The sequence below is a fragment of the Ranitomeya variabilis genome, chromosome 3 (genome assembly GCF_051348905.1).
Source record: "Ranitomeya variabilis isolate aRanVar5 chromosome 3, aRanVar5.hap1, whole genome shotgun sequence".
NCBI lineage: Eukaryota > Metazoa > Chordata > Amphibia > Anura > Dendrobatidae > Ranitomeya > Ranitomeya variabilis.
In genome coordinates, this window is record NC_135234.1 from 746,317,705 (window position 1) to 746,341,766 (window position 24,062).

Below are 24,062 nucleotides of genomic sequence, written 5' to 3' on the forward strand. Positions count from 1 at the left end.
AGGCCCGGGTTGGAATGTGACTCTGTGGGGAGTCACTTAAGGCCATGAGGCATATTGTATCTAAGAGCTGCGCAGACATCCTTTAATGCTGCCTTGCTAAAAATAAGATAAGACATTTGTTTCTAAGCATTACGGTAACATGAGTCATTAAGAATAACATCTGCTACTTCCGCACGCTGTAATCCACGTGTGTAGCCATTGCTGCTAGACTTCTGAAGCCACTGTTGCTATACCCGAATTTGTCCCCTGATGAGCCCCTAAACTGGGAAGGGGTGAAACGCGTAGGGATGGCGAGATGGGACTGAATATGTCACCTACTCAGATAAGTTTTTTTCTTTATGCTTCTCTGTCAAGACAGACCAAGTTTAGTACTTGCTTATAGGACAGCAATGAGGGATTGGCCTCAGTCATTTTGGGCTTATAGATGCACTAATCTAATGCTATTGAGAGACACTTTATGTGATACCAATTTATTTTGTGTTTCTTTAATATTTTGCTAATTTTTTCTTTGGTATGAGATGCGGAACTCGTATGGCATCTAGAGTGCAGACTAATGTGCTACTGACAGCAACAAAAGTGTATCAGATTATCCATTATAGAGAGGGTAATGAGGGATGGCTCTTAGCTGTTTCTGTACTCTGATGTACATTAGCCCTTAAACCAAATGAGAAATACTATATGTGATATCCTATAAGGGATTGGCCTCAGATATTTTGGGCTTGTAGATGCACTAATTTAACGCAATTGAGAGACACTATATGTGATACCAATTTGTTTTGTGTTTCTTTCTTTTTTCTGATTTTGTCTAATATTTTTGCTGATTTTTTCTATGGTATAAGATGCGGAACTCGGATGGCATCTAGAGTGCAGACTAATATGCTACTCATAGCAATAAAAGCTTACCAGATCATCTAATATAGAGAGAGTAATGAGGGATGGTTCTCAGTCGTTTCTGTATACTGATGTGCATTAGCCCTCAAACTAAATAAGAAATACTATATGTGATACCCTATAAGGCAGATAATTTTTTCATTTGGGTTTATTTTGTTTTTTGGTTTTTGATGAATATTTTGTTCTGTTTATTTTTGGACAATTTAGGGTGGAATATCTATATCACCCAACAACATACTTACATCCATTGAGTGTACTTATATATCTGCTAACCTTTTCGGAGGGGTGCTATCTTGCCTAGGGATCCACTCTGTACATTAGCTTTATTGGTCTGTCTATGATTTTTGGGTCATCAATCACTAACAAAGACAGTGACCTATTGTTACATCTATTAGAGGCTTCACTACTCATGACCTCCGAATATTTAACTGAGCACACTCCAACTGTGCCCTGCTGTACCCCATAGCTCTGCACTATATATTTTTTCAAATATTTTTTGAGGTAACTGTGGGGTACATGCTATTTAGTGCATTTATGCAGCTATGTCTGCAGTGTTTTTAGAATTTTTCGTTCACTTTTTTCTTTTTTCACTTTTTCACGTTTTTTGGTTAGTGTGACCTATTGGTCAATTTGTGTGTGTATGTCTGTGGGTACCTGGGTGTGGGTAGCAAGTAGGACCCTACTAGGGTAAGAAGGGACAGTCGACGGTGAGCGGGGGCGCCATATCGTAATCTAGGGTGCCAACCTCCGCTGGTAGGTAGGTTTAAGACATTTTAGGGCCACCTACAGGCATATCTATTTTCTCCCTATTTTTCTAGCTTACCCAACCCAGTTGGCTGATGTTGATTGCATACATTTGAGTCTTATTTATTGGGATTTTAGACAATTTAATAATAAAATATCGTTTTAAGGATAGTACGCTTTTTCTGGTTTTTCACTTTCTCCACTTACATGCACTATTTAGCACTTTGTAGCACACCCATTTGCTGCAGTTTTCTCTGTATGGTGGAGTTTCCGTCGCTCCGGGGGCGTGGCGTGGACCAGGCGCCGGCCCGCTCACGTGACCTGGATGGGCGGAGCTCCATTGTATGGATTGACGGAGAAGAGGGATGCAAGACCTGCGTAATCACAGCAGGATATGACACACACTTATTATTATTAGAAACGCACATTAGCGGCGCCTTGGCGCTATGGTTTACTATAGCGTTAGCACACTGAATTTACATACATGTACATCAGATATATATACATTATTGTACACCTAGGGCTGTTCTGGTCATGGGTTTCCATGGCTGCAGAACGCTATGTTAGCGCTTGCGCACTACAATTGAGCACGGATAGGTTGCCGTAAGGTCTTGTGACCGGAACGGCTTAGTATTTATATGGGACCAAGACACAGATTAAGCCACGCCCCCTGAGGAAGCGAGGCTATTATTAGCACGCGAAACGCGCGTTGGGGTAACCCTTGGCACTAGAATTGGATCTGCTGCACTACCATGGGTAATTATGTCTAATTTATTTGTGTGCACATCATAATCTGACTATTACTGGGCTTGTGGCTAAGTTACATGCATGAAATGCATTGATCTTACCATAGTTAGAGTGTCACAGCCCATACATGTGTGGTCAGATCTGATAGCAGCAATACAGATGCACTTTGTTACATGGTATATCTAGACACATTTAGCAGTATCCTGTTCTGTGTACCTTGGATTTTGGATGCACCTATGGATTTATCACATTTATGTATTGAATATGGTATATTATTTTAATGTTATATGTAAACAATTTTTCAATAAAATTTAGATTATTTTAAATAATTTTTTGGCTATTTATGACTTATAGTTCTCCTCAGTTATGATACTTGTACAATAACGTTCTATTATTCTGTAAGAATTATAATGGTCTTTATTACTAAATACAGATCGTGGTATATTATTGTAATGAATTGCTCTGCTCCATCATTCTGAAATGTCCCGTGTCTGACTCGTGCTTGATCAATGAAGCCTTTAAAAACTTTACAATATTGTGTCTTTTATACAGTTAGTAAAAAATGAAATCTATACTTTACACTTGAGATCTATAAGAGGTGGAAATAGAATTTTTGGAAATAGTATTATCGGTCATATAGATAAAAAAAACAATAGGAATTCCATTACACAGTAACAGGGTGGGAATATCACTACCTAAAAGAAGGGTCTGCCAATGAACTAAATTGGGAATCTCACAATTAAATCCAAATAAATGTGAGGACGGAGAGGAGCACCGACTCTGACAGATGGTCCGATATTGTAGAGGCGATCACGGTGGGGGGGGGGGGGGACTTACAAACTTTGATATAGTTTTTCTTTTTAGGAGTGCGGCACCTGTCAGATTATATTTGACAAGAAATATAGAAGCATCACTAATAAACGGAGTGGTCTAATTTTTGGCATTTACTTTAAAAATGCCCAATTCTTATATTATCACAGGCTGACGCAAGACCAACATGTGTTTTTTCACTTTGCAATATCAGTCACGTTACAATTTACCAGTTTGGCCCACATTCATCACTGCCTTTGTGACTGTTTTTTGCATTGTTTCGTTTGCACCCAATTTTTCTATTTGTGCTTTTTTATGTCTATTTGCTATGATTTAGAATTTCAAATGTACATAGAGATTATATTACCTGGGAAGATTATAACCATATAAATCAGCCTTGTTCCTTAGTTAGACTTCCCTTATGTATGTCATTGTAAATACCTTGTTTGCAATAAATCCCCTTTTAAAGATCCAGTAATTCTTGTTAATTAAGGTACCTTCACACTAAACGATATCGCTAGCGATCCGTGACGTTGCAGCGTCCTGGCTAGCGATATCGTTTAGTTTGACACGCAGCAGCGATCAGGATCCTGCTGTGATATCGCTGGTCGTTGGTTAAAGTCCAGAACTTTATTTGGTCGTCAGATCGCCGTGTATCGTTGTGTTTGACACCAAAAGCAACGATACCAGCGATGTTTTACACTGGTAACCAGGGTAAATATCGGGTTACTAAGCGCAGGGCCGCGCTTAGTAACCGATGTTTACCCTGGTTACCAGTGTAAAAATCAAACAGTACATACTCACCTTTGCGTCCCCCGGCGTCTGCTTCCTGCACTGACTGAGCGCCGGCCGTAAAGTGAAAGCACAGCACAGCGGTGACGTCACCGCTCTGCTGTTAGGGCCGGCGCTCACAGTCAGTGCAGGAAGCGGACGCCGGGGGACGCGAAGGTATGTACTGTTTGTTTTTTTACATTTTACACTGGTAACCAGGGTAAACATCGGGTTACTAAGCGCGGCCCTGCGCTTCGTAACCCGATGTTTACCCTGGTTACCCGGGGACCTCGGCATCGTTGGTCGCTGGAGAGCGGTCTGTGTGACAGCTCTCCAGCGACCACACAGCGACGCTGCAGCGATCGGCATCGTTGTCTATCGCTGCAGCGTCGCTTAGTGTGAAGGTACCTTAAGTATTAACTGGCACCCCCAAGACTCAGCAGATTCCACATTTGGCACCCCCAGACGGGACTGATTAAATTCCACAGAGAATCCGCAAGAAATTAATCTGCTTTATTTCACATTTGGAAAAAGTGTGGGAACCAAAGAATCGAGGAGTCTGGATCTTGATTTAAAAGAAAATATTGGTGAGTAAAGAATTTCCTTGTAGATTATTTTGTGTGCTTGTGTGTGTTGTATTGACAGTTTGTGGTTGGATGCATTTAGCAAAAGGGAAATATCTTTTGTAGATAGGACAGTATTTTATATTAGAATTGGATCTGTGTTTTCTAAGTGTAGGAGTATTGGAGCAAAGAGTGTAGACTTTTGGGAAGATTGTAGGGTAAGGGTACTGTCACACAGTGCAATTTTGAACGCTACGACGGTACGATTCGTGACGTTCTAGCGATATCGTTACGATATCGCAGTGTCTGACACGCAGCAGCGATCAGGGACCCTGCTGAGAATCGTACGTCGTAGCAGATCGTTTGAAACTTTCTTTCGTCGCTGGATCTCCCGCTGTCATCGCTGGATCGTTGTGTGTGACAGCGATCCAGCGATGCGTTCGCTGGTAACCAGGGTAAACATCGGGTTACTAAGCGCAGGGCCGTGCTTAGTAACCCGATGTTTACCGTGGTTACCAGCGTAAAAGTAAAAAAAAACAAACCGTACATACTCACCATCTGATGTCCGTCAGGTCCCTTGCCGTCTGCTTCCCTCTCTGACTGAGCGCCGGCCGGAAAGTGAGAGCAGATCACAGCGGTGACGTCACCGCTGCGCTCTGCTCTCACTGTACGGCTGCACTCAGTCAGAGCAGGAAGAAGACGGCAAGGGACCTGACGGACATCAGATGGTGAGTATGTACGGTTTGTTTTTTTTAACTTTTACGCTGGTAACCACGGTAAACATCGGGTTACTAAGCGCGGCCCTGCGCTTAGTAACCCGATGTTTACCCTGGTTACCAGCGAACCTCGGCATCGCTCCAGCGCCGTGATTGCGAAGTGTGACCGCAGTCTACGACGCTGGAGCGATACTCATACGACGCTGCGACATCACGGATCGTGCCATCGTAGCGATGAAAATTGCACGGTGTGACAGTACCCTAAGGTCTAGTTTTTAGTTCTTTCACTTTGTAATTTAGTTTTGTAAAGTGTTTGCAGTGTGTTGCTGAAAATGGAGTTTGTGGAAAAGTTTGTGAAGAAGTACGCCCTGCTGTTTACCATGTCAGTGTCGATAAATCTTTGGAAGTCCAGTACAATGACTTGATAGCCCAATGTAAAATATTTAATAATAAGTTTAATAGTAAAGTGCTGAGCAAGATTTTGAAAAAGGAAAAGTTAAGCAATAAAATTTCAGTGTTGCTGAAGATGAAAGAGTTGGCTGAATTGAAAGAAGCAAATTATTTGATGCAAAGGCTACAAGTCAAGGAGAATATAGACAAAATTAGTGATTCTGTTATTGGAATTTCTGATAATACAGCTAGTAAAATGCATGATTTGCAATCAGATGTAAATGAATTAGCTGTGAGAAATAGACAGTTGGAGGAACAATTGAAGGAGTGTAGACTGAGCCTCACTTCACATGCAGCTCAGGTTTATTCTTTAGAAATGAAAAATAGTCAAATGGAGAAGTTAATTGCAACACTGGAGAGTCAACTGGATAAAGCTAATTGTCAATTGCATAGCAAAGAGCGATGTATACAGTCTCTTACGTCAGAGAAATGCAGCACTGAGACAGTCAATGTATGTACGCTTTCTAATGAGGGTACAATGGATGCTGGATATAGATCTCCATTGATTGATAATTCTCCATTGCTCACTATTTCTGAGAAGCTCCATCTGTGTCAACTTCTTGATAAATTTGAGTCACATTTTTCCAGTCATTCTGTCCAATAGATTTAAACATGTTGTCCAACAGTATAATCTGAACAATAAAAATGCTTGGTCTCTATTACAAGTTTGGCTTCCAGGGCCAATTGCAACACAACTAAAAACAGAACAAATGGGTGATGGTTGTAATGGTGCAGAGATTAGAAGAAAGGAATTACAACGCATCATAGGTGTACGAGACATTAGAGGTGAAAATGCCCTAGCAATGACCAGATTCAGGCGATATGATGATCCATTGTTCTTTTGTAATAGTTATCTGTCCCTATATAGGACTGTTTACAACTGTCAGGAAATTAGCATCATCCTGAGACATTTCCAATGTTCAATGGCAAATCAAGATTACACCACAAGAATGACTCTAAAGGTACCGTTACACTAAACAACTTACCAAACATCACGACCAGAGATACGACCTGGCCGTGATCGTTGGTAAGTCGTTGTGTGGTCGCTGGGGAGCTGTCACACAGACAGCTCTCTCCAGCGACCAACGATCAGGGGAACGACTTCGGCATCGTTGAAACTGTCTTCAACGATGCCGAAGTTCCCTGCAGCACCCGGGTAACCAGGGTAAACATCGGGTTACTAAGTGCAGGGCCGATATTTACCCTGGTTACCATTGTAAAAGTAAAAAAAAAAAAAACACTAAAACTCACCTTCTGATGTCTGTCACGTCCCCTGGCGTCCACGCACTGCTGCAGAGAGCTTTCCCTGCACTGAATGTGTCAGCGGCGCCGGCAGTAACAGCGGTGACGTCACTGCTGTGCTCTGCTTTACGGCCGGCCGGTGCTGACAGTCAGTGCAGGGACACCGGGGGGACGTGACAGACATCAGAAGGTGAGTATGTAGTGGTTTTTTTTACTTTTACAATGGTAGTAACCCGATGTTTACCCTGGTTACAAGTGTCAAACACGCCGATCCAGCCGATGACAGCGGGTGAACTGCGACCAAATAAAGGTCCTGATCATTACCTACGACCAACAATCTCCCAGCAGGGGCCTGATCATTGGTCGCTGTCACACTATAACGAGATCGTTAGCGGGATCGTTGCTACGTCACAAAAAGCGTGACGTTGCAACGATATCGTTATGTGTGAAGGTACCTTAAGGAATACTAGCTCCTATGAGAACTTTGTGAATATACTTAGGGACTGGTGTAATGAGTCTAAAGAGCAATATGGACTGTCAGAAAATGTATCTGCTGTATACAGACCCAGGAGGCGAGGATATGTTAGGTATTGTTATAAATGTGGTCAACAAGGACACATTAAACAGTATTGTAATATACCTAACATTTACCCAGAAAGAAAAAGTCATTCATTGCACCAAGAAATTGATAGTGTTGAGGCGGAAGAGGAAAGTATCTCCTATCACACAGTTCATAGAGACATGTGAGGAGATACTGTAAGTAATGTAGAAACTGACCCTGATACAAATGCACCAAAACCAGAAACATTGCGGAGCCCAAATGACAAAACCAAGACAGAAAAAAGTCAGGAGATGTCATAATAAACAACAAAAGGAAGGCGCTAATATCCCTATGATCGATCCATGGGTATCTCTACCATTCTGGTTATTTTGGAGTTGGTCACAAATTGCCCTACCACTGTTGCTGAACTGCCCAGCACCATTTGCCAATATGGTTGGGTAAACAGATACTTTGACTGCCATGTTAGATGTGAATCAATTAGCATACGGATAATGGACAGGATAAAGGGATAAAGTTATGTTTTGTGTATGGTTTGAATTTGTGTTTCAGCTATGTCTGTTTCTTTTTAGACTGGAGACCATGTATCGCGTGATATTAAAGCAAGGAGATTAACCAGTGTGTTTTGTTCAACAGGTCATATACAGCACTGTATCCATAGATGAAACAGGTTATTTCTCTGTAATAATTAACTATATGAATGCATTCATAAGGCCATCTTTAAATCCACATGGTTTAGACCAGGGGTGTCAAACTGCATTCTTCGAGGGCCTCAAACCATGCGTGTTTTCAAGATTTCCTTAGCATTGCACAAGGTGCTGGAATCATTCTGTGCAGGTGATTAAATTATCACCTGTGCAATAAGAGGAAATCCTGAAAACATGACCTGTTTGCAGCCCTCCAGGAATGCAGTTTGACACCTCTGGTTTAGACAATGAGCTCAAAGTTAAAGGTTTAAGTAATTGTTTGCAAACAATTCAAGGAGTAGTCGTCCCATTGTGATGACTGTGTATTGTATTTACCTAATGCGTGATTGTTTGTTGTGTATGTATGCTCTTTATCTTGTTTCACAGGTAATAGTCTTCAATCAGGACCTGAAGTTGTGAATGGTTCATTTACATGATAGAAACCTCAGCTTTGCACTAGTTGGCACTATGTGAAATCTGCAGATCCAGCTTGACCACTTTGTTCATCTTTAGTCATCATGAGACAGATAAAGTTGAGTTGCCCTAATTGTTTTGTTTGTTTTATGTCTTCCTGTGCAATGCATTGAATCATAGTATTTTTTCTTCTTTTAAATATTCTTGCTGCTCAGAATTTTTTAACATCCCTAATCATTATTTTGAATATTTTCTTACCTCACATTTAAATTCTATTTTTTTTCTCCCTTTCTTTGTTTGATACCAAGTTTTGGTATCAAAGGGACGCAAGTGTAACAATTACCCTGCAATACCATAAATGCAATGGTGTTAGAATTTTTGTTACTAAAATTTTATTTTTGGAATTTATTTTTCCAAGTAATTTATTTATTTTTTGATTCTTGGAAAATAAACAATATATAGATTACAACTGCTAAGAATCTGATACTGCTCTTATTCTTTATTTCCAGGATCTATTATGGAGCATAAATTTGAATCCTGGATGAGCTATGATTTGATGGCAAATTTGATTCATAAACAACTTTTATGGAACATCTTGACATGGATTAACCTGTATCTAAACACTCATGGAAGGCCATGTTTTAACCGGGCATTGGATACCCCTTATCTATTGATACCGTGTGCAGCAGCAGAGTCTACATTAGCAGCATGAGTCGCATGTGATATATTGTTGTAAACTATTCATGTTCTGAATGTATTAGATATATTCAAAGCAGAAGGGGATTGTCTCAAAGTATGACTAGCAAACATGATCAAAATGAATTAAATGAGGTTACCCATCTATTGGAAAACAATGCTTGGTGGGAGGTAATATTTTGTCATTCAAATGCAGCAAACGGCAATCTGAATTATTTAATCCATCTGATTTTTGAACTACTCAATATTTCTCCAATTTTGTCCCTACTACTAAATATACATGTGCTATGTAACCTGTTACTTATATAAGACGATTCAGATCTTAAATGTGAAAGAACAAACCGCTGTTAAAATTGCATCATGTGACACAAATGTACAAAGTCCCATTGAGCTAGAGGAAATCGTAGCATGTGAGAACTGTGACAGAAGAGGGCACAGTAGGAAAGACTGATTCCAGAATGAAACAAAATAGGAAAATCCTAGTGGGAATAGAAATCAAGCTATAACAAAGTAAATTTTTTTGGGAGTGAATGTTGGCAGCTGGTGAGTGGATGTGTCAAGACTCCTTGCCCTAAGAAGAATTGACTACAGTGGTGAAGAGGATTATGGAATGGTAGCCTCTTAACAGTTATGTGTCCTTCAGACACAAAGGGGTGTAAGCTGGAGACAACATGGACAATGCACGTATCATAGAAATCACTGAGATATATTGAATTTATGAGTGCTGAATATTTCCAGGACTCTGTTGATGAGATAAACCAGATACAAGTAAACCTATTTTGCAGTCAGGCCAGTGTTCTTTTGTGTGATGTCCTTTGTTTTAGTGATAAGGCAGAGGTGCATCTACATACGAAATGACTATTGGCCCTAAAGCCTAATGGAGGACACAGGTATACACTGTGGAAATCTTGAATGAATAGCCTCTATCCTGTTTGTGACCTATTGTTATCTACATATGTACACAACTCCTGTGGGTTTCCATTATAAGCCAGTGGTCCTGAGATAGACATCCTGTCTTCGGCCTATGGATATGTATATTGACACACAATGCCTGTGGTGTTTTAGCGATAAACCATTGTTCTTTGAATGGACATATTGGAGCCAGCCCAAATGGAGTTGAACCTGTCCTACACAAGAACTTTCTTCCCAAGTACGAGGATGCTATCTGCAGGAAGGTGATGACTACTGCAGCCAATGAGAGTGTTCACATTGCCAGAAGACGATTGGACATTTGCCACAGAAGATACCATAAGCAAGGGTGGAGTCATGGCTTGTATGTGGGTGTGGAGTATTGGTTTAATATATATGTAAGGATCAGTTATGTATCTCTCCTTCCCACATCCCAGTTTCCTCTACCCTCTCCTATTACCTCTTCCCTTTAATTGTACCCTTGTCCCTTAGTTAGGGTATGTTTCCACGGTCAGGATGGCCGGCGGTATCGCCGCAGCGGCGAAGCCGCTCGGCGCTAAGCCCCGCCCCCTTTCTGGGACGCAATCATGCCGGATGTGTTAACTCTTCACATCCGGGATGATCGCTCTCTCCCATAGCGCCCTGTGATATGCCTTGCGGGGACGCTGCGTCCCCGCAAGGTGTACGGACATGCTGCGATCTGAAAAGACGCGCAGCATGTCCGGAGTCGCAGGGCCGCCGCATGCGGCTTTCCACGCATAGTGGAGACGGGATTTCATAAAATCCCCTCCACTATGCTGGAACATCTGGACGTTGCTTGTTTGACGCTGCAGCTCTGCGCAGCGTCAAACAAGCAGCGTTTCCTGACCGTGGAAACATACCCTCAGACTTCCCTTATGTGTGTCATTGTAATTACCTTGTTTGTAATAAACCCCCTTTTAAAGATCCAGTAGTTTTTGTTAATTAGCATTAACTAGCACCGCAAAACTCAGCAGATTCTACATAAAGATCTTAAGGGTAAGACCCCACTAAATATTACCCCTGTCTAACAGGTGCATAAAACAATCTTTAATGCATAATATTCAAATAATTCATTTAGTAGTGTAATAAGTTAAAAAAATACATATTTGACATTATTAATTTATTTAGTATATGTCCAGTAGCTATTGCTTATCTTTGTATTAGTGATATCACTTCGGGGGACCATGAATAAGTAATAAGGGAAATACTGGGTATGTAATATCAAAAAAACATTAAGAATGAGTTCAAAGAGAGGTAGTGTGTACCAACCACAAACCCAAAGAAAACCAACTCCTTAAAAAATAACTATTTAAATATCAAAATAATAAAAAAAAAAAATTACAGAATAGCTATGAAACACCCCTATAGGGATAAACAAGGGAATTCAAGGCAGCAGTCTCTGGGAGGTGGTAAAGTAAGCCTAACGCTCCCACTGGTAGGCCCTTGATTGTGACAGCCTAACAGCAGAGGTTGGCACCCTAATTTTGCGATGTGGCACCCCCGCTCCTCGAGGGCTGTCTGTTATGACCCCAATGGCAGAGGGTCTCAGGAATAATGCTAAGTCTGTAAATACAGAAAACCAGCTCATAGGGCAGTGGTAACTGGGCTGACCATATAACTAATCCTAGCACCACAAATACCAGCAGCCGGGGAACGTTCCTACGTTGATCCCAGACGTCTTGCGCCAGCCGGAGAGCTAACTACCCCTAGAAGGGAAAAGAAAGACCTTTCTTGCCTCCAGAGGAAATACCCCAAAAAGTTGGATAGAAGCCCCCCACAAATAATAACGGTGAGGTAAGAGGAAAAGACAAACATAAGAATGAGCTAGGAATTTAGCAAAGAGAGGCCCACTAGCTAATAGCAGAATATAGAAAGATAACTTATATGGTCAGCAAAAAATCCTATCAAAAATATCCACACTGGAAATTCAAGAACCCCCGAACCGTCTAACGGCCCGGGGGGAGAACACCAGCCCCCTAGAGCTTCCAGCAAGGTCAGGAATCACATTTAGTACAAGCTGGACAAAAATGATAGCAAACAAATAACCCAAAAAACAAAGAAGCAAGACTTAGCTTAATTTAGCACGAACCAGGACCAGCAAACAGGAGCAAACAGAATGTGTCTGATAACACCGATGCCAGGCACTGGACTAAGGTTCCAGGAGGTTAATATAGCGACACCCCTGAAGTAACGACCCAGCTGGGTGCAAACTGAGGGAAGGAAATCCCAGAGTCATATCACTAGTAACCACAAGAGGGAGCCAAAAAAGTCTAATTCACAACAGCTGTCCCTTCAATCCCTAAATCTATAAATGTAAGGGGGTGCAGAAGCTCTTCCACGTTTCTACCCCCTTAGAGTATAATGCTTTACTGCTATGTATGTACGTACAGTATGTACGGCCCGGGTGCCCATGTAGGGCGGATAGTTCTGCAATGTTAGAGCAAAGTACCCAGCCATCCAGAGTCCAGATGGACAGAAGCTCAGATGAAGCAGCTGTGCGACAGCAGTGTGGAGCAGAAGCAAGAGAAGAGGTCCTAAGCAGTACGGGGATGCAGGTCGCTCATCATGTGGAAGATCATCCCATGGTCAGATTCCCTCAGATCCGATCCAAAACAGACGAGGGAACCCCCAAGCGTAGACTCTTGACATGGAGTATGCTGCGTTACCGCAAGAGGCGGTACGACCCAGGCACGTACTGAAGAACCTAGAAAGAAGTGCAGGGAAAGTAGAGAATGTTAACTGTATGGAACTCTATGCTGATGCTGTATATGAAAAGGATGTGCAGTGAACAGAGGAAAGTACAGTTTTAAATGGACTGTCGTTATATGCAACAATGCCAGCAGCAGAACTTCAGCCAGCTCGATGGGACCCCGACGATGCAGAAGGTGAAGCAGAAGGTATGCTGCAGATGGGACATTATATTCTTGTGATGGGAGACCAGGGCGCATTACAGCACATACTCTCAGCCACGACCATGGCCCTGGCATACCCTCACATAAGGAGAACAGAGCGACAGATGCAAGAGGATCCAAATGGATCAAATGCATTTGTGAAGATTCAAACACACTAGACCACTGAAGTGTATATAAGCTTGATAATACTTTATATATAGGCTGTCAAGAAGAGGAAATATAGCAATAGCAGTTTGATTTTAACGGACTAGTATAAACTATGTAACTAGCATCCAGATATTATGCTGTATAGATATCATGGACCGACATCCACTCAATTAATACGGTCTCAGAAGCATGTACTTAGGTGTATACTTTATCTATAAAAGGTTCTTACACTGACTAACTCACAATATATGGTGACATAGGAAGACCACAAATGTTACAAAGGGAGACTCAAAGATGTACGAGTGTCAGGCTAACAGTATAATGGACGGCTATGGTGTCAGTTATAAGGTGACCATTATGAGAGTGGCCTTTAGGTCCCTCAAATGAAGGACAAAATACAGAAAAATATTTCAACAATAAAGTGCAAGTGTGCTTGACAAGCAATAGCTCAGGTTAAAACTTAGCTGCAGATGTATATAAGACAGATGTCCTGTGCTCAGAACTTCTGAGGAGGGCAGATTGTTATCCCACTGTAGCTCTGTTGGCCCATTGTGAACACTAGCAAAATCTAATGGGGGAGAAACGCGTCAGGACAGAGGATGAATCTACCTTCATGGCTGACACAGGACATCTGTCATATCTTATATAGTGGAGTGTTGTCCTCCACTGCACCTCCTCCCCTGCATCCATTTACTACTTGCATTGAATAAAGAATGGATTGTTTTACTGCATCACGGAGTGCCAACTATTTTTTCCTCCTTGGCCAGACTGTCTACAATGTGGTGCTGCTCAAATAATAAGAGTTTTTGATTTTACACAACTATATTTTGTTATATTATTCTGAAATGTCCTGTGTCTGATTCCGCTTATGGTTTGATAAATTAAGTCTTTAAACTTTACAATATTGTGTCTTATTTCATCTAGATGGAAGAGGCTAAAATCCAAACTTCATGTTTGGGGGCAATCAAAAATCAATTTTCTTAGGTTCCTAAAAAAAGGGGTCTCCTGTCCTTGTTAATGATATGGAAAACCAGGTAAAACATAAAAAAATCAATAGGATGAAGGCACCAAAGAGCAGTTTCACACAAGGCACCATTCAGGCTAAGGCTGGCCGTGGTGTTATGACCCCAATGGCGAGGGTCTCAGAGGAACGTGGAAGTCTGCTAGATACAAAAATCCAGCTCATAGGGCAGTGGTAACTGGGTTGACCATATATCTACTCCTAACGCCAACACTAGAAATAGCCGGGGATCATTCCTACGTTGATTCTAGATGACACGCGCCAGCCGGAGAATCTAACTACCCCTAGTAGAAGAAAACAAAGACCTCTCTTGCCTCCAGAGAAAGGGACCCCAAAGAAGGATAGAAGCCCCCCACAAATAATAACGGTGAGGTAAGAGGAAATGACAAACACAGAAATGAACCAGGTTTAGCACAGAGAGGCCCGCTTACTAATAGCAGAATAAAGAAAGGTAACTTATATGGTCAACAAAAACCCTATCAAAATCCACACTGGAAATTCAAGAACCCCCGAACCGTCTAACGGTCCGGGGGGAGAACACCAGCCCCCTAGAGCTTCCAGCAAAGATCAGGATACAGATTTGGAACAAGCTGGACAAAAATACAAAACAAAACAAATAGCAAAAAGCAAAATAGCGGACTTAGCTGATATAACCGGGACCAGGATCAGTAGACAAGAGCACAGCAGATTAGCTCTGATAACTACGTTGCCAGGCATAGAACTGAAGGTCCAGGGAGCTAATATAGCAACACCCCTAACTAACGACCCAGGTGAGGATAAAAGGAATGACAGAAAAACCAGAGTCAAAAAACTAGCAACCACTAGAGGGAGCCAAAAAGCAAATTCACAACAGTACCCCCCCTTAGTGAGGGGTCACCGAACCCTCACCACGACCACCAGGGCGATCAGGATGAGCGGCATGAAAGGCACGAACTAAATCGGCCGCATGAACATCGGAGGCGACCACCCAGGAATTATCCTCCTGACCATAGCCCTTCCACTTGACCAGGTACTGAAGCCTCCGCCTGGAGAGGCGCGAATCCAAGATCTTCTCCACCACGTACTCCAACTCGCCCTCAACCAACACCGGAGCAGGCGGCTCAGCAGAAGGAACTACAGGCACAACGTACCGCCGCAACAAGGACCTATGAAATACATTGTGAATAGCAAACGACACAGGAAGATCCAGACGAAAAGATACAGGATTAAGGATTTCCAATATCTTGTAAGGACCAATGAAGCGAGGTTTAAATTTTGGAGAGGAGACCTTCATAGGAATAAAGCGAGAAGAAAGCCACACCAAATCCCCAACGCGTAGTCGGGGACCCACACCGCGGCGGCGGTTGGCAAAGCGCTGAGCCCTCTCCTGTGACAACTTCAAGTTGTCCACCACATGATTCCAGATCCGCTGCAACCTATCCACCACAGAATCCACCCCAGGACAGTCAGAAGGCTCCACATGACCCGAAGAAAAGCGAGGATGGAAACCAGAGTTGCAGAAAAAAGGCGAAACCAAGGTGGCGGAACTAGCCCGATTATTAAGGGCAAACTCAGCCAACAGCAAGAATGTCACCCAATCGTCCTGATCAGCAGAGACAAAGCACCTCAAATAAGCCTCCAAAGTCTGGTTGGTTCGCTCCGTCTGTCCATTAGTCTGAGGATGGAACGCAGATGAAAACGACAAATCAATGCCCATCCTATTACAAAAGGATCGCCAGAACCTAGAAACGAACTGGGATCCTCTGTCTGACACAATATTCTCAGGGTTGCCGTGCAAACGAACCACGTTCTGGAAAAACACAGGAACCAGATCGGAAGAGGAAGGCAGCTTAGGCAAAGGAACCAAATGGACCATCTTGGAGAAGCGATCACATATCACCCAGATGACAGACATGCCCTGAGACACCGGAAGATCAGAAATGAAATCCATGGAGATATGTGTCCAAGGTCTCTTCGGGACAGGCAAGGGCAAGAGCAACCCGCTGGCACGAGAACAGCAAGGCTTAGCTCGAGCACAAGTACCACAGGACTGCACAAATGACCGCACATCCCTTGACAAGGAAGGCCACCAAAAGGACCTGGCCACCAGATCTCTGGTGCCAAAAATTCCCGGGTGACCTGCCAACACTGAGGAATGAACCTCGGAAATGACTCTGCTGGTCCATTTATCCGGGACAAACAGTCTGTCAGGTGGACAAGACTCAGGCCTATCAGCCTGAAATCTCTGCAACACACGTCGCAGATCCGGAGAAATAGCTGACAAGATAACTCCATCCTTAAGGATACCAACAGGATCAGCGACTCCAGGAGCATCAGGCACAAAGCTCCTAGAAAGAGCATCGGCCTTCACATTCTTTGAACCAGGTAAATACGAGACAACAAAATCAAAGCGGGAGAAAAACAATGACCAGCGGGCCTGTCTCGGATTAAGGCGTTTAGCAGACTCGAGATACATCAGATTTTTGTGATCAGTCAAGACCACCACACGATGCTTAGCACCCTCGAGCCAATGACGCCACTCCTCAAATGCCCATTTCATGGCCAACAACTCCCGATTGCCCACATCATAATTTCGCTCGGCAGGCGAAAATTTCCTAGAGAAAAAGGCACAAGGTTTCATAACAGAGCAACCAGGGCCTCTCTGCGACAAAACGGCCCCTGCTCCAATCTCTGAAGCATCCACCTCAACCTGAAAGGGAAGTGAGATATCGGGCTGGCACAAAACAGGCGCCGAAGTAAACCGGCGTTTTAACTCCTGGAAAGCCTCCACGGCAGCAGGAGCCCAGTTAGCTACATCGGAGCCCTTCTTGGTCATATCCGTCAAAGGTTTCACAATGCTAGAAAAATTTGCGATAAAACGACGGTAGAAGTTAGCGAAACCCAAGAACTTCTGAAGACTCTTAACTGACGAGGGCTGAGTCCAATCAAGAATAGCTCGGACCTTGACTGGGTCCATCTCCACAGCAGAAGGGGAAAAAATGAACCCCAAAAAGGGAACCTTCTGTACACCAAAGAGACACTTTGAGCCCTTGACAAACAAAGAATTTTCACGCAAAATTTTAAAGACCAACCTGACCTGCTCCACATGCGAGTCCCAATTATCAGAAAAAACCAAAATATCATCCAGATAAACTATCAAAAATTTATCCAGATACTTCCGGAAAATGTCATGCATAAAGGACTGAAAAACTGAAGGCGCATTGGAGAGCCCAAAAGGCATCACCAAGTACTCAAAATGACCTTCGGGCGTATTGAATGCGGTTTTCCATTCATCACCTTGCTTAATGCGCACAAGGTTGTACGCACCACGAAGGTCTATCTTGGTGAACCACTTGGCACCTTTAATCCGGGCAAACAAGTCAGACAACAGCGGCAAAGGATACTGAAATTTGACAGTGATCTTATTTAAAAGCCGATAATCAATACAAGGCCTCAAAGATCCGTCCTTTTTAGCCACAAAAAAGAAACCTGCCCCAAGAGGGGAAGAAGAAGGACGAATATGTCCTTTCTCCAGAGACTCCTTGATATACGAACGCATAGCGGTATGTTCAGGTACCGACAGATTAAACAGTCTTCCCTTAGGAAATTTACTGCCTGGGATCAAATCTATAGCACAGTCACAGTCCCTATGAGGAGGCAATGCACTGGACCTGGACTCGCTAAAGACATCCTGATAATCAGACAAATACTCCGGAACTTCCGAAGGCGTAGAAGAAGCAATAGACACAGGCAGGGAATCCCCATGAATACCACGACAGCCCCAACTTGACACTGACATAGCCTTCCAGTCCAGGACGGGATTATGGGTCTGTAACCATGGCAGCCCTAAAACAACCAAATCATGCATTTTATGTAAAACAAGAAAACGTATCACCTCGCGGTGTTCAGGAGTCATGCACATGGTAACCTGTGTCCAATACTGCGGTTTATTTTCTGCCAATGGCGTAGCATCAATACCCCTAAGAGGGATAGGATTCTCCAATGGCTCCAGAACAAAACCACAGCGCTTAGCAAATGAGAGATCCATAAGACTCAGGGCAGCACCTGAATCCACAAACGCCATGACAGGATAAGATGACAGTGAGCAAATCAAAGTTACAGACAGAATAAATTTAGGTTGCAAATTACCAACGGTGACCGGACTAACAACCTTAGCTATACGTTTAGAGCATGCTGAGATAACATGTGTAGAATCACCACAGTAGTAACACAAGCCATTCCGGCGTCTATGAATTTTCCGCTCATTTCTAGACAGGATTCTATCACATTGCATTAAATCAGGTGTCTGTTCAGACAACACCATGAGGGAATTTGCGGTTTTTCTATCACATTGCACCGAATTAGGTGTCTGTTCAGACAACACCATGAGGGAATTTGCGGTTTTGCGCTCCCGCAACCGCCGGTCAATTTGAATAGCCAGTGCCATAGTATCATTCAGACCTGTGGGAATGGGAAAACCCACCATAACATTCTTAATGGCATCAGAAAGGCCATTTCTAAAATTAGCGGCCAGTGCACACTCGTTCCAATGTGTCAGCACGGACCATTTCCGAAATTTTTGGCAGTACACTTCAGCCTCGTCCTGCCCCTGAGACATAGCCAGCAAGGCCTTTTCTGCCTGAATCTCAAGATTGGGTTCCTCATAAAGTAAACCGAGCGCCAGAAAAAACGCATCAATATCGGCCAATGCCGGATCTCCAGGCGCCAGCGAAAAAGCCCAATCTTGAGGGTCGCCCCGTAAGAACGAAATAACAATCTTTACTTGCTGAGCGGAGTCTCCAGATGAACAGGGTCTCAGGGACAAAAACAATTTGCAATTATTCATGAAATTCCTAAACTTAAACCTGTCTCCGGAAAACAGTTCAGGAATCGGTATCTTAGGTTCTGACCTAGGACTTCTGATAACATAGTCTTGTAAGCCCTGCACACGAGTAGCCAGCTGGTCCACACTTGTAATCAAGGTCTGGACATTCATGTCTGCAGCAAGCTTAAGCCACTCTGAGGTAAAGGGGATGAAGAAAAAAAAAATGAGAGAGGGAAAAAAAAAACTCAGAATCTTCTTTCTTGTAATCCCTTTTTTGCAATGCATTACACATATAATACTGGCCTGGCAAACTGTTATGACCCCAATGGCGAGGGTCTCAGAGGAACGTGGAAGTCTGCAAGATACAAAAATCCAGCTCATAGGGCAGTGGTAACTGGGTTGACCATATATCTACTCCTAACGCCAACACTAGAAGTAGCCAGGGATCATTCCTACGTTGATTCTAGATGACACGCGCCAGCCGGAGAATCTAATTACCCCTAGTAGAAGAAAACAAAGACCTCTCTTGCCTCCAGAGAAAGGGACCCCAAGCAGGATAGAAGCCCCCCACAAATAATAACGGTGAGGTAAGAGGAAATGACAAACACAGAAATGAACCAGGTTTAGCACAGAGAGGCCCGCTTACTAATAGCAGAATAAAGAAAGGTAACTTATATGGTCAACAAAAACCCTATCAAAATCCACACTGGAAATTCAAGAACCCCCGAACCGTCTAACGGTCCGGGGGGAGAACACCAGCCCCCTAGAGCTTCCAGCAAAGATCAGGATACAGATTTGGAACAAGCTGGACAAAAATACAAAACAAAACAAATAGCAAAAAGCAAAATAGCAGACTTAGCTGATATAACCGGAACAGGATCAGTAGACAAGAGCACAGCAGATTAGCTCAGAGAACTACGTTGCCAGGCATTGAACTGAAGGTCCAGGGAGCTTATATAGCAACACCCCTAACTAACGACCCAGGTGCGGAAAAAAGGAATGACAGAAAAACCAGAGTCAAAAAACTAGTAACCACTAGAGGGAGCCAAAAAGCAAATTCACAACAGATTACTACACCCTGGACGATATGTTTGTCTCAAAAGCTGCAAAGAAAGAGCGAGCAAATGAGGAAGAGGAAAGAGAGAGGCGGCAAGCCATGGCCGAGCATCGGAGACTGGCTGCCAGAATGGAAAAATGTCCATTTTGCTTCGATAATGCTGAGCTGCCAAAGCACCTGATCATTGCTATAGGAGTGAAGGTATATTTGTGTCTTCCCAACCACCTTTCCCTCACAGAGGGACATTGTCTGATCGTTCCTTTACAACACCACACTGCAGCGACGCTTCTGGATGAAGACCTATGGAATGAAATTCAGATGTTCCGTAAAACATTAGTCAGGCTATTTGCCAATAAGGGACTGGACTGTGTCTTTCTGGAAACTAACATAAACTTAAAAAAACGCTTTCATCTGGTCTATGAATGTATTCCCCTGCCGAAGGAGGTGGGAGATATGGCACCAATTTATTTCAAGAAAGCAATTCTGGAATCTGACGAGGAATGGTCTATGAATAAGAAGCTAATAGACATGTCTACAAAGGATGTTCGGCGATCTGTTCCAAAAGGCTTGCCTTATTTCTCAGTGGATTTTGGACTACAAGGAGGTTTTGCTCACATTATCGAAGACCATAACAAGTTCCCACATTATTTTGGCAAGGAAATCATCGGTGGCATGCTGGATCTGGAGCCCAGAGTCTGGAGAAAAGCCGTGCGAGAGAACTTTGACGATCAGAGGAAAAAGGTTTTACAGTTTGCACAGTGGTGGAAGCCCTTTGATTTCACAAAAACAAAAGAGTAACCTCTGTGCAATAAATGTATTGTAACTGTTATATTATTACTTCTTACTATATACACCGGGCACTTTATCTTTTTATTTTAGTGTGATCTGAAAACAAAAAAAACTAAAATTTTAATAAACTTTGTAAATACTTAAAAAAAAAAAAATACGTATGTGGTAATGATTATGGTGCTTGAACCCTGTAAGTTCAAGCAACATATTGTAATCCGATTTCTTATATTTTATTCTTCACCGTGTTTTCCGCAATTAATGCAGCCCGAACCACTCGGCATAGAGACCCCGTTCAGGCAGCGTTTCGAAGCCCTCGGTGGGGACAGGTGTGCTATGTATTTTAGGAGTCAATCCGATTTGTAGGTAGTTTGTTTTTTAAAAATCGAATTTAAAAAAAAAAAAATTCCCATAGGAATTAATGGCGACCTTTCCATGACCCCCAACTGACATAGATTAAAGCCACAGCGCAGGTGCACTGACCTTACAAAGATGGCAGCTAGGCAAATGTACTGTGTCTGTATATAGGGGGATGTCTGTATATAGGGGGATGTCTGTATGTAAGTAAGATAAGTGCCCCCATCCTGTGTGTGAAAAGTAAGTGCCCCCCGTCCTGTGTGTGATAAGTAAGTGCCCCCCGTCCTGTGTGTGATAAGTAAGTGCTGCTGTAAAGCTGGCAGCGCTGTTCAAGCACCATGTATTTCCTTCAGGAAATGCCCATCTAGTTTGATTTGTTATTTGATATATCCACACTTAATCATGCACAAAGTGCAAGAGTGCAAGAAAAGCGTACTGGAGGAATTAGAAATGGTGATAATATACCTTTAAGGGTCACATGGTTCCGTAACCACACACATTTTGGAAAAAAAACCCTGACGAAGGAAGTTTTAGCTTGGGGTGTGCCGAATACTTGACCTGGCGACCCTTAAAAAGTATATTACCCCCATATCCAATTCCTCCAGTACTTTTTTGCACTTTGTATGTGGTAATTATTTGATTGGTTATTCGATATATTCACACTTAATCGTGCACATTGAGATTTCTTCACATGTTTTGCACATGCACTGTAAGTGTGACTAGTCATAATATTATACATACATTTATCCATCTGTATACATTTTTTATATGTGATATTTGGTGTTTGTTGCTCTAATTTAAAACCAGATAGTGGAGATGGCCTGCAATGTCTGCAATCTACTGACATCCAAGTGCAGTCCGATGTTTTCTACAGACTCATTCTGATTGCACTCAGCAATGCAACTCACTATGAGATCAAACTTGGGCATGCTGCAATTTTTCGTATCCAAGGAAAAAATCTGACATGTGCACGGCCCCATAAATAAAAGCCTCAACTCAATCCAAAAAAAAAAAGAAAAAAAGTCCCCACTCAGGTTCGTCATCTGTCAATGTTAATAAGAGGGGCTTCCACGTTATTGGTAGTAGAAAGGCTCTGGAGAAACGCTATGGCTCCTCGCCCCGCCAAAAGAAATCCAGCAAATTCTGCATGCCCCCCATTCCAAGCCCCTGTGTGCCTAAATCACATATAGAATCCATGTGTTTGGCATTTCTGTAGTGATGAGAGCCGCCTAATTTACTGGGCGCATGTCTCCAGAAGCAAAAGCTGGGCACAATGTACGGGGCACTAAGGAATACAATTAAAGATTTGCAATTCTCTCCATAACATCCACTGCTGCTTGTTTGTGGAAACCACCAATAGAGTCAAAAATCATTGCTAAACCTGTAGATAAATTCCCATAGTGGTGCAGTTTCCATAATGGTGTAGTTTGTAGGGTAATTTTGCTCTGCCACCATTTAGGAGCTCTGTATATGGAATCCAAATACAATTCTCTGATGGTCTTGTAAGATCTGCCTGAGGTCACGTGCTCAAAAGGCTGCCTAGGACAAACTTAGCACAAGCCTCTCCGTCTGGCAGACTCCAGAGAAATCCCAATACCCTTTAACCCCTGTACAGGGATCTGGATTTACAATAGGACTCAGTGGAATGCCGCCATGGAAGGGCTGCTGTCCAGAGGTAGGAATGGCCACCAAGCAGGGTCAGAGCAGAGGCACACCATGGACCTCATCAGTTTATCAGTTTATTAAAGTATATTATAAGTATCAAAGTTTAAATATTAAAGTGAATCAAGTGTACAAAAGTATCAGTGCACAAAACTAACAGTGTATTGAAGCAAACAGGAGAGAGGTAGAGTGGAGTCTGTGGACTGTAAATAAATGCATGGGAGTTACCATGTGACCCAAATAAAGGTGCAATATTACACTGGCTTGAGTGGCTTCCTCCCTGGTATGTGACTATGTGTAGGAGGAATGACAAATTGTATGTTTCTCATCATCATCTGCAATGACCTGTGAGTTACCCTTTGTCCCAAATAAAGATACACTTTACTGTGGCCTCATCCATGGCATATATACATACAGTGGGGCAAAAAAGTATTTAGTCATTCAGCAATAGTGCAAGTTCCACCACTTAAGAAGATGAGAGGCGTCTGTAATTTACATCATAGGTAGACCTCAACTATGGGAGATAAACTGAGAAAAAAAACAGACAATGTGATTTTCTGGATTTTTTTTTAACATTTTATTTGCATATTATGGTGGAAAATAAGTATTTGGTCACAAACAAAATTTCATCTCAATACTTTGTCATCTATCCTTTGTTGGCAATGACAGAGGTCAAACGTTTACTGTAAGTCTTCACAAGGTTGCCACACACTGTTGTTGGTATGTTGGCCCATTCCTCCATGCAGATCTCCTCTAGAGCAGTGATGTTTTGGGCTTTTCGATTGGCAACACGGACTTTCAACTCCCTCCAAAGGTTTTCTATAGGGTTGAGATCTGGAGACTGGCTAGGCCACTCCAGGACCTTGAAATGCTTCTTACGAAGCCACTCCTTCGTTGCCCTGGCGGTGTGCTTTGGATCATTGTCATGTTGAAAGACCCAGCCACGTTTCATCTTCAATGCCCTTGCTGATGGAAGGAGGTTTGCACTCAAAATCTCACGATACATGGCCCCATTCATTCTTTCATGTACCCGGATCAGTCGTCCTGGCCCCTTTGCAGAGAAACAGCCCCAAAGCATGATGTTTCCACCACCATGC

At 42.8% G+C, this 24,062-nt stretch overlaps 1 pseudogene; it reads left to right on the top strand.

The window, feature by feature from the left end:
• Positions 1–20,959, top strand: part of LOC143817793 (CWF19-like protein 2 pseudogene) — a 38,824-nt pseudogene extending 17,865 nt beyond the window's left edge.
• The last annotated feature ends 3,103 nt before the right edge of the window (positions 20,960–24,062 follow it).